The following is an 11173-nucleotide window of genomic DNA, read 5'->3' on the forward strand; positions in this document are numbered from 1 at the left end:
AAGTATTAATTTACTTGTTTTTCTTTTTTTGACTTACTCATGTAAGCCTTTCAGTTTTTGACATTTGAGTATTTTTGTTGTGTCACTTTGCATATATTGTAATTAAAATGATTTGTAAAACAACTAAAATGTAAATCTTGACTTAAAAGAGTGGCAATGAGTTTCTTGCTACTTCTTCTCATTAGCTCAACCCTTTACGAAGTAGCGGTAAATTCAATAAGAAACAATATTTTTATATTTTTTTTTGACATTCATAAGTGTCATTTCTGTGACCTACATGAATAAAGTGTTTTTGAATTTGAATTTGATAGATTTGTCTACCTCTAGTAAGTTAAACTAAGGATCGATAGGTTATTGAAAACGGCCGTAAATTCGTATATAAAAGATTAATGCTCTCCCCTCGAGTCCGCTTAGTCGAGTCGAACCGACTTTACCCGACCCTTTGTGCGATACACAGTTGTGCGTGACAGTCCCAGCGAGCCTCTACAAGATTTCAACTTCCAACTAACCGTTCGAGTCCCGCATCGTTCATGAAATTTTGTTTTCAGTTTTATTTGTGTAATTAATCCCAGAAATGAGGGAACTTTAAAACATAACAAATTATTAAGGTTTGCAAGAGCGAAATCTCAAATCAATTTCCTAATTTGTTAATATTGGGGTTGGGCAGGATATCAACTGTTAGGTAGATTCTGTAGATGAAGTCAAAATCTGAGAGTTGAACAACGCTTGTATGCGTATTTTATTTACTATACGTCACTCGAACGGATGGCTCAGTTGGAAAGAAGGCTCGCACGGAACGCGGGAGGTCGCGGGTTCTAGTATTGCATCGCTCATAATATTTTATTTTCAGTTTTATTTTTGTAATTAATCCCAGAAGTGAGGAAAAAGAATGCTGGGAGAGTTTCAATTGAGCCGCTTCTTCTAGTATGTTAGAAATGACATCGAAAAGAATTCTAAAGGAATCAATTTAGAGAAAATTCCAGCCGTAAATTATTCCTGAATAACCGTCATTAATTGCTAATAATCAACCGGTTTGGTCTCTCCTCAAATACTTCCAATAAAACGCTCTTCGTATTTAATGTCTTTAAGACATTTTTTTAATCTACGGCTGGTTTCAATATCCGATCTCTAGTTTAAGATTATTTAGAATCTAGATTCTGAACGTATGAGAATCATAATGTCCATTTGCACACACAAATCCAATATTACTTCACCAGTGGGAGGCTCCTTTGCACAGGAAGCCGGCTTCATTATGGGTACCACAGCGGTGCCTATTTCTGCCGTGAAGCAGTAATGTGTATACATTACTGTGTTTCGGTCTGAAGGGCGCCGTAGCTAGTGAAATTACTGAGACTTAACATCTTATATCTCAAGGTGACGAGCGTAATTGTAGTGCCGCTTAGAATTTTTGGGTTTTTCAAGAATCCTGAGCAGCACTGCATTGTAATGGGTAGGGCGTATCAATAACCATCAGCTGAATGTCCTGCTCGTCTCATCCCTTATTTTCATAAAAAAAATATACATGCACTAGCTGACCCGACAGACACTGTACTGTCAATAGAACAAAAAAAATATATGCGTATTTTAAATGACTTTTTGTATTTATACTACACTTGCCAATTTTATAAAGTATCAAAATGGATAAAGTATGTTATGCTTAAGAGACATATGCCATCGCGGACTTTTCTGTAGACCTTTATAAGATACACAATTCCACAATACATTAATTTGTTATATCTCAAAGGATTTATGCAGCGTTTTCGTTGAAAGAAAGAACGGCTAATTTTTTGCGACACCTTCAACAAATATCGTTAATGTATGCAAATATATATAAAAAAAACTTAACAAACTGTATTCTAAAACCTTCCTGGAGAACCACGCTATCCATTAGTGAAAATAGCATAAAAATCGGTGCAGTAGTTTTTGAGTTTATCACGAATAGACAGACAGACGCGGCGGAGGACTTTATCTTTATATGTGACCATACCTATAGTATAGAAGACGCTCATATTGTCACGTTCACACAAGAAACAATATGTCGTCCCGTACATAATAAAATAAGAGATCACCAAAACTGTCCGTTAATAGGTTATTTAAATGAAAAAAGAAGAAAATGTTAATCCCCCACAGTTAATTTAGTACTGCAACGTAAATATTTCGTATATAATCTACTCAGGAGCTCTATTACCAAAATCGAAATACGGAGTTTCGGTTGACGGATCGTATATTTTCCTATTACGTAAGTATTTCGGATCCGAATATCGATACGAGGTTCGCGATTAGATAATTTGTCTTTCGTGTACCTTATTCCCAAATTCACTTGACATTATTTTGATCGTAACTACAACTTCGCTGTATATGTTATGTGTATGGTTCCGATAAGAAATCCGTCCGCAATATTCGGATCCGTAGTACTTTGGTAATATGATTTAACTCGAAGTTCGTCGTTCTTTCGTTTCGATTTTAGTAATAGACTTCCAGATATAAAGGTATAGTATGGAGGTATATGGGCGCAAACTGCCACCTACCGGCAATAGTTAGCAACCATTGATATTTATGTTTTAGTTTATCATTAAAATGAATATAATTGTTATAGATATATCTGAAATATATAGGATTTAATTACAAACAGCTATTTGTAAACATAAAACCGTTATTTATTAAGGTCTGATATTTAATAGACACTGTTTTGACTGTTTGAATGTTTTGAAGATGTTTGATGTTTCATTTATTAACTTGCTTGCAGCGCCATCTTCTCACTTACTAATGTTTATTCAAATTTGATGAAAAAACCATATAATATAAATCATTTGAAGTTATACAAATTCACTAAAACATTTATTATAAATCTGTATTTAGGATAAGCTAATCTGTATTTAGCTAAACCTGTATTTAGGAAATATTTTACAGTACCTGATTTTATTTGATTGTTTTAAAAGAAGTGGTATCTACTTTTATCTATTGTAAGGTAGCTATAAAAGCGGTTGTTTTATGTAAAGACTGTTCAGTTCAAGTTCAATTCTTTACTAGTAATTGTGAGTGATCAAACTAAGAAATTATTAGTGTGTTATTGGACCATGATCGAGAAAGCCCTGGCGTAACGCCGACATATATTATAAGTTTAATATGGGGGTATACACACTCGATGTAAGTATAATAATTAAAGGTACTGGCGGTATCAATTTATAGGCATAACAAGCTCTGTGGAGATGACGTATCGATGTTTCGACAGCAAATTACGTCGTATGATTAATGTGCTCCTGGCGTGAGACAGCTTTTATATTATATTTTGTTTCATTATAGTCATTATTTTACAGAAATGCGTAAAAAATTTTGAAGTGTTCGTTAGCAGCGTTGTGATTTCAAAGTCGATGAAACGAAAAAGCGACAGTAAAAAGAGACAGGCACATAAATTCATAAGATTTAACGGGGGAGCAAAAGAGATAGGAAGCATTATACAATGTTTCTTATGTTCATAGTTCTCTTTTTTTAAATATTTTTTCTTATTTTAAGTTCGGTACCGCTCCTGTTGAACCCTACCCTATTACTACTATATATATTTATATAACATTCAATCCATGCGGAATCAGTTTTATATATTGTGTAAGATGTTAGCAAAGACATAATAAAAACTTTTTATGACTTCCTCTTGAAGGACGTGACAGCATTTGTAGTACCCTTTGGTATTGTAGGAGAGAGCATATGCGGTGAAAACTGACTATTGTACTATTTTTTTTATATAATAAAATATATAAATAGCTTTAGGAAACACAAATTAAATTTGAAAACAACATTTATGAACGATGCGGATCTCGAACCCGAGACTTCTCGCGTTCCATGCAAGCGCTCTTTAAAACATAATTTTTTTTAGATTTTAAAGAGCTACATCTTAAGTTAATTTAAATTCAATTCATTTTAATTCTAATATGCAAATATTGGGGTTAAGCAAGTTATTAACTGTAAAGTGGATCCTGTAGATAAAGCTACAACCTGAGAGTTGAACAAGACGTACAAGATTTATCAACGAAACGTCATTCAAACGGCTCAGTGGAAGGAGCGCTCGCACGGAACGCGAGAGGTCTCGGCTTTCGAGTCCCGCATCGTTTCATAAATTTTTTGTTTTCAAATTTATTTTGTGTAATTAATCCCAGAAGTGAGGGTTATCACTTTTAAAAATAATTTGACAAATCGTTTAACTTTACGAAATTTCGACCAAGAAACATTGGCTTGACATGATGTTGTGCCCAGAATATTAATGATTCTCAACAATACTTCAAATTACATTGTAAGAATACTAAATAATACAATTATTTTACTTCAATTAATCACTTATTTGTTAAGAAAATGACAATGACGATTAATATCTTAGAACAAGTGCCCGTAAAAAATAAAACGTACAAGCCTATACACTGGGTCTCGAAATTTGAATGATTGCAGATGCCGCGGTCATCTGGCAGCCAGAACCAAGCTTTAAAGAAACGAATTATAACAAGGATGGAATATAATTAGAGCAAGGCAATTTTTTTATGACAGTAAGGGAACACGGCGTTCAGCTGATGGTAATCGATACGCCCTGCCCATAACAATGCAATGTCACTCAGGATTCTTGAAAAACCCAAAAATTCTGAGCGGCACTACAATTGTGTCACCTTGAGACATAAGATGTTAAGTCTTATTTGCACGATAATTTTACTAGCTATGGCGCCCTTTAGACCGAAACACAGTAATGCTTTGTTGTAGTACCCATAATCTAGCTGGCATCCTGTGCATGCCTCCCACTGGTAATTCCTACTTGAAATCCCAATTTATTTATTTATTTAGTTCAGAGAGATCTCCATATATATTAGTAAATGTATTGGTAACAATCCTAATTTGAAATAAATTTGTGGTAGGTACTTACCAATTCAGACATAATTTTCAATCACAATAACAATTGTTTGCGTGTAAAACATATTACACCGGTATACACATATAGCGAATAAAACAATCAACTGTATTGTATCAAGGGAATAAATATTGACTTTTTCTGATTAGAGCTTTTACTCAAGACGAGGTCGAACTCAGGTGCCTACAATACACGTCACATTGAATCCGTTGTGATTGATTGGCCGATCTTATATTATACGGAAAAATATGTAACTTCACAGTAATCATAAATGTTTTCTTATTATAAAACTAATTACTAATAAAAAGGATTAACCTCTTCAGTCAAAGTCTATGGTAGATATGATATAAGAGCATTAGACATAAAAAATAAAAAAGGGCAGTCCACAAGTAAATGCAAACCATATAACGATACTGCCAATAATAGATAAAATTACAGAAAAATATATCTGAAATGAAATTCATTTGTTTTTTTTTTAATCACATCTTGAATACACTGTGTGGCTTTCAACCTTAAAAAAGTACAATTAGTGCATGCATAGATAAAATCTACGAACAACTAGATAACAGAAAATATGTTATGGTTCTATTTCTAGACTACAGCAGCGCTTTTGACACTTTGAGACATGATACATTATTAAATTGCCTACAAAACTGTGGTATACGCTGTAATATGCTTAAATGGCGTAAAAACTATCTAGAAAACAGAAAATACGTTATAAAAATTTATGATACGTACAGTGACCCAATATCTGTGTCTGAGGGCACAGCTCAGGGCTCGCTAATCGGACCATTACATTATCTAACTTACGTGAATTGCACACAAAACTTAATAGAAAAATGTGAACTATTCCAATTCGCTGACGACACATGTGTACTAGCTTACGGTGATAATTCAAAAGATGCTACAAATAATCTTCAAATAGACTTTGATAAAATAATTAAATGGTCACACGATACGGGATTAGAATTAAACGCCAAAACATCAAAATTTATGTACTTATGTACAACACAATACAATAAAATACGAGCCCAGATTAATATAGCACACAGCCGCGACAGCAGTATTAATTAATTGTTAACATTGAGGGTATTCGTAAATTCTTTAGTTTGTAACGTTGTTCTTAAGTCCGAGCACCTGAATGTTAATTGCTTTTGTTTGTTTTTCACAGGATTAATATTAATTAGTTCACAGTTGTTTTCTTTTTCTTTATATAACAAATAAAATTTTAATAGTATTATATTTTGACCACCTTTTGTACCACGGTAAAACTCGATTGAGGTTATGTTTCTACAAGAATTATGATGTATATGTAATATTTTGATTATAATAAATAAATATTTAGCTCAAATTCATCATAATCGCGAAGTGGTGGTCTATAAACAAACATACCATAATAAGTTGCTCCAGTTCAACACAGTTTTTGATATTTTTCAGTACTTATCCCTATTTGGTGCTGACAACTTTTAAATTTCCTTTTTGTAAACGAGTAGGAAAATAAATTGAATTTAAAATTAACATCTAAACATTTTTTTATGTTTTTAAATTGATAGCCCTCACTTCTAGGATTATTACACAAAATAAGATTTGAAAACAACGATTTGCAAATATGCTATTTCCTAATATGCAAATACTGGAGTTGAGCAGGTTATCAACTGTAAAGTAGATACTGTAGATGAAGCCACAAACTGAGAGTTGAACAAAGCATACAAATTTTATGACGATACGTCACTCGAGCGGTTAGCTCAGTTGAAAGAGCACCCTCAAGAAACGCGAGATGTCGTTGGTTCGGGTCCCGCATCGTTTATAAAAAAATTATCAAATTGTATTATGTGTAACTAACATCTGTTTAGAGAAAATCACGCACACAACCACAAAGTGTCATACAAATCGCGAGTGTAAGAAGTAGCTTGTCACGCACACTAATTTAAAAAAATCCTGGCCTGTTTTTATCGGTTGTCTAACAGCAAGAGACTCTATCTAGACGTATAGATTATCTAAGGTGAGAACAACAAATTGAAACAGGCCTAACAATCCACGAACATAATTAATTGGCATAAAGTTTAACCTTAGCTAGAATTAAAATGGAGTATCTCTATAAAATCTGTTTACGAGAGCCCTCAACTAAGAAGTAATAAAATACATTAACCCGCCCGGCGCCCCGTCCTCTGTTGATTCTTAAAAGCTTTTTGGGATTTTTCACTTCGGATACTCAACAGAATTCATTATTTCTCAACCGCAGTTATTTGTAAGAGCCTTTCAAATGTTGGATGTAAAAGACCTTTATTAAAGCTTTGGCTAAGTATGTTCATTTGTAAACGAAATATCTTAAAATAATAATTTCTTTCATGAGAATCTGAAATGCTGAGATATATTTGTAAATTAGGCTAAGACAACTTCAAGATTTTCATTTATTGGCAGATTTTAAATTGTAGGACTTTCTATCTGTTAATTTAAATTTAAATATAGTTTCATAGCATTTTCGAAGCACATTTTTGTCTTTACTTATCACTCAAACAGTATGTTAACTGCTAAATGTAGGTGTTGAAGATACAATAATATAGGCTTAATTATTGGTCGATAAAATTACAGTATGTTTGCGCCGCAATTGTCTTTCCTCTTCGTTTTTATTTTTTGTTATGGCAAGCTATAGTGCAGATAGATTCATGTAGATAATAGAGAGATAACTATAGACAACAGACTCATTAGTATCTGATTGGCTAATCGAATGCCAATTAATTCTCGCGCCGTTTAATAACCAATTGTCACCAGGCACCGGCACAGTCGCACCCATCAATATGATGCTGATATGCCAATGCATATTAGCATCGCATAAAAGTACTCGGTGTAACGCATTTATTCACCAAACGCCGAGAACACCTCAAGAAAGTTCCTAGAGGAATGGCGGAGGCCCCCCGGAGACCATCTTTTCCTCAAAAGCTCAGGTATATCTTATAGTTTCGCCATAACTAAATTTCATTTTTAATATCATATGTTTTCCTACGCACGCGCAAGCGCTTATATAAGTTATATAAAATGAATCATGGCATGAGGGTCCAGATTATACTTAAAATTAATTAATGCTACATTTACTTTAAGGAAATTTTTATATTTCGCAATAATTGTTAAATTACAAAAAGAAAACATTTATATCAATCTTATGGGTCGACAAATCATCATCACTCTGTCAAAGATTCATCACAATCGGAACAATGGTTTCGGAACGCAGTACTACTTATAAAAACCACGCTTTCCATTGGTGAAAACAGTAGTTTTTGAGTTTATCGCGAACAGACAGACAGACAGACGCGGCGGAGAACTTTGTTTTATAATATGTACTGATTTTGTCAATACAGTCACCATTTGTCAAAAATCGAATAAGCTGTAGATGTGTACGATCCCGTTGCCTCGTTACGTTGTAAGACAATTCCAGTTTTGAAAAAATGCGCCATTTTACTAAAGTAGATAAATCTTGAAATAAACATATTAAATTCTTTATTTTGTTTTTTTTATTGTTTCCCACAACTGTATTGATAAACGTCATGTTATTACACGGTTTTGTAGGCTACTTGTGATTTTGAATACCTTCGCCTTCCGCTCGACTTGTTTATAACGGCTCGTTTGTAATAATCTACTTTCCACCCTTAGCCTTGTATCCTATGTATTACTTATACATGGCGATGCAACACTATTATTCAAATGTAACAATTCACTTGAGAGAAAGGAAAGCTTACCAGTGGGAGGCTACTTTGCACAGGATGCCGGCTAGATTATGGGTACCGCAACGGCGCCTTTTTCTGCCATGAAGCAATAATTCGTAAGCATTATTGTTTTGGTCTGAAGGGCACCGTAGCTAGTGCAATTACTGGGTAAATGAGACATAACATCTTATGTCTAAAGGATACGAGCGCAATTGTAGTGCACAGGATCATTGAAAAACAAAAAAAAATTGTCATTTAATGGGCAAAGCGTATCAATTACCATCAGCTGAACGACAATAGGAAAGAAGTAAATAAATCATAAAAAAACCCTTAAAAGAGTTACGGAGTACATGAGATAAGATACATAGAATTGTTAATTTAATGAAGGTACTAAAGTTTTATCAATGGACTCATTTATTGTTAAATAAAAACAATAACTTATTTACAGTTAAACCAATTTTGCGACTGAAATTGAATGAAATGCCGCATTACTTTTACACAAAATATCGCCTCGAAAGCTTTTTTAATAGTCCTCGTTTACTTTCATTTGACCTTTCCTTAACTTTGTGATGTACGGGATAGCTTTGAAACAGCACTATATTACTTAACTTGTACTTTATTCGGTGACAAGATGAGTTTAAAAGATATACTAGCTGATTCCCGCGACTTCGTCCGAGTAAATAAAGGGTTTTAAAAATAATAAGCAAGTTTGGAATTGAAGATTATCTCATATCATATTCCAGTTCCGGTTCCCGTTTTCGCTCCCGTTCCCAACATTTTATACGAATCTTATTTCGAGGAAGATTGCTATGGTAAACTAAAAATACTATTGGAATAGTTATAGCTCATCGACGTGTATTTCAGTTTTTCAACAATCCCGCGGGAGCCATGGATTTTTCCGGGATAAAATGTAGCCTATTGCCTTTCCCAAGCCTATCGCTGTACCAAAGTTCATCAAAATCGGTTCTGTAGCTTCGGCGTAAAAGCGTTACAAACAAGCTTACAATCACATTTATAATATTAGTGGGATTAGGGATAAGAAGGATAACTAATACAAACTTATAAAAACTAATTAACTAACACTAAACGCATATATTTTATTGGAACATTAAAAGCTAATTCTTTTGTTACAGAGATTTACACAATAATTAATTTTTATTTGCAATTGTAATTGTTTGACTGCATATATTAGAAATACTTTAAATAGATTTTAATTTATTAATAGTACAAAATATAAGAGTGCTGATATAATAATAATAATAAAACCTTTATTCGGACAACAGATACACATTTATGTTTCGTAATACTACTGCACTTTTTTTTATGAAATTAAGGTAATTGATACGCCTAGCCCATTACAATGCAGTGCCGCTTTGGAATATAGAAAAACCCAAAAATTCTGAGCGGCACTACAACTGCGCTCATCACCTTGAGACATAACTATATTCAAGTTGATAAAAATCCTAACCCTTCCCTCCCAATACATCTATTGTATGATTATAATGTATGTTAAATATATTACAGAATTTAAAAAATTTTGATTTAAATTCATTCAATTCAAGAAGAAAGAATAAACTGTACGTGCGGTTTAATAAGTTAGCTAGCGCTAACTGCTCCTTCAAAGGTCTTGGTTTTCAATTTAACAATAAAATACAAGTGATTGAGTCTCGTGCCCGAGTTTGGCGAGTCAACATCTCCTGAGGATGTCTCATGTAGAGGCGAAACACGTGTCGAATTGTTTAAATATTGGCGGAATTAACACTAAAGAAAATTCAAAACATTTGGATGATTAAGGATTTCCGCAAAGTAACGCCTAACTTAATAATTTTTTTATAAACAAAAAATAAAATACCAGACTCTATACTAGGACTCACTGAGAACAAATTCAAGAGATATATTAAAGCTCCTTTGACAAAGAAAGGCTTACTATGTGGTATGTGTGTATGGTGGCCACGCACCAAGCTGAACACTACTTGTAATAAACTGCAACGATTCCAAAGACTAGCGTGTATGGCTATCACAGGATGTATGCGAACCACACCTACCGCGGCTGTAGAAGCTATGCTGAACCTTCCGGCTCTACACCTCTATATAAAACAAAAGGCGGCCTGCGCCGCAGTAAGGTTGAAGACATTAAATCTTTGGAAAACCACTCAATCCCCACACCCAGAGGTTCTAAATGAGGTGATTGAAAAGGAGCCTCTGCTGTTGGCAGTAAGTAATAGATCTCCAATGGAATACATATTCGATAAGAGATACAAAATACAGCTGTATGGAGATCTGAAAGAGGACTTCAGTACAAAAGACCTCAGGATTTTCACAGATGGCTCAAAGACAAGGTCGGGCACGGGATACGGAGTGTTCTCGGATGACCTAAATATAAGAATAGCTGCATCACTAGGAGCTCATAGCACTGTCTTCCAAGCAGAATGTATGGGTATCATAGAAGCAGTCACTGCTACTTTGACTCGAAAGGTAAAAGACTACTCCATCCGCATCCTTTCAGATAGCAAATCAGTACTACAAGCCCTACAAAGCCACACTATCACCTCTAAGCTAATATACAACTGTCACCAGTGTCTGAGGG

The sequence above is a fragment of the Leptidea sinapis genome, chromosome 12 (genome assembly GCF_905404315.1).
Source record: "Leptidea sinapis chromosome 12, ilLepSina1.1, whole genome shotgun sequence".
NCBI classification, from domain to species: Eukaryota; Metazoa; Arthropoda; class Insecta; order Lepidoptera; family Pieridae; genus Leptidea; species Leptidea sinapis.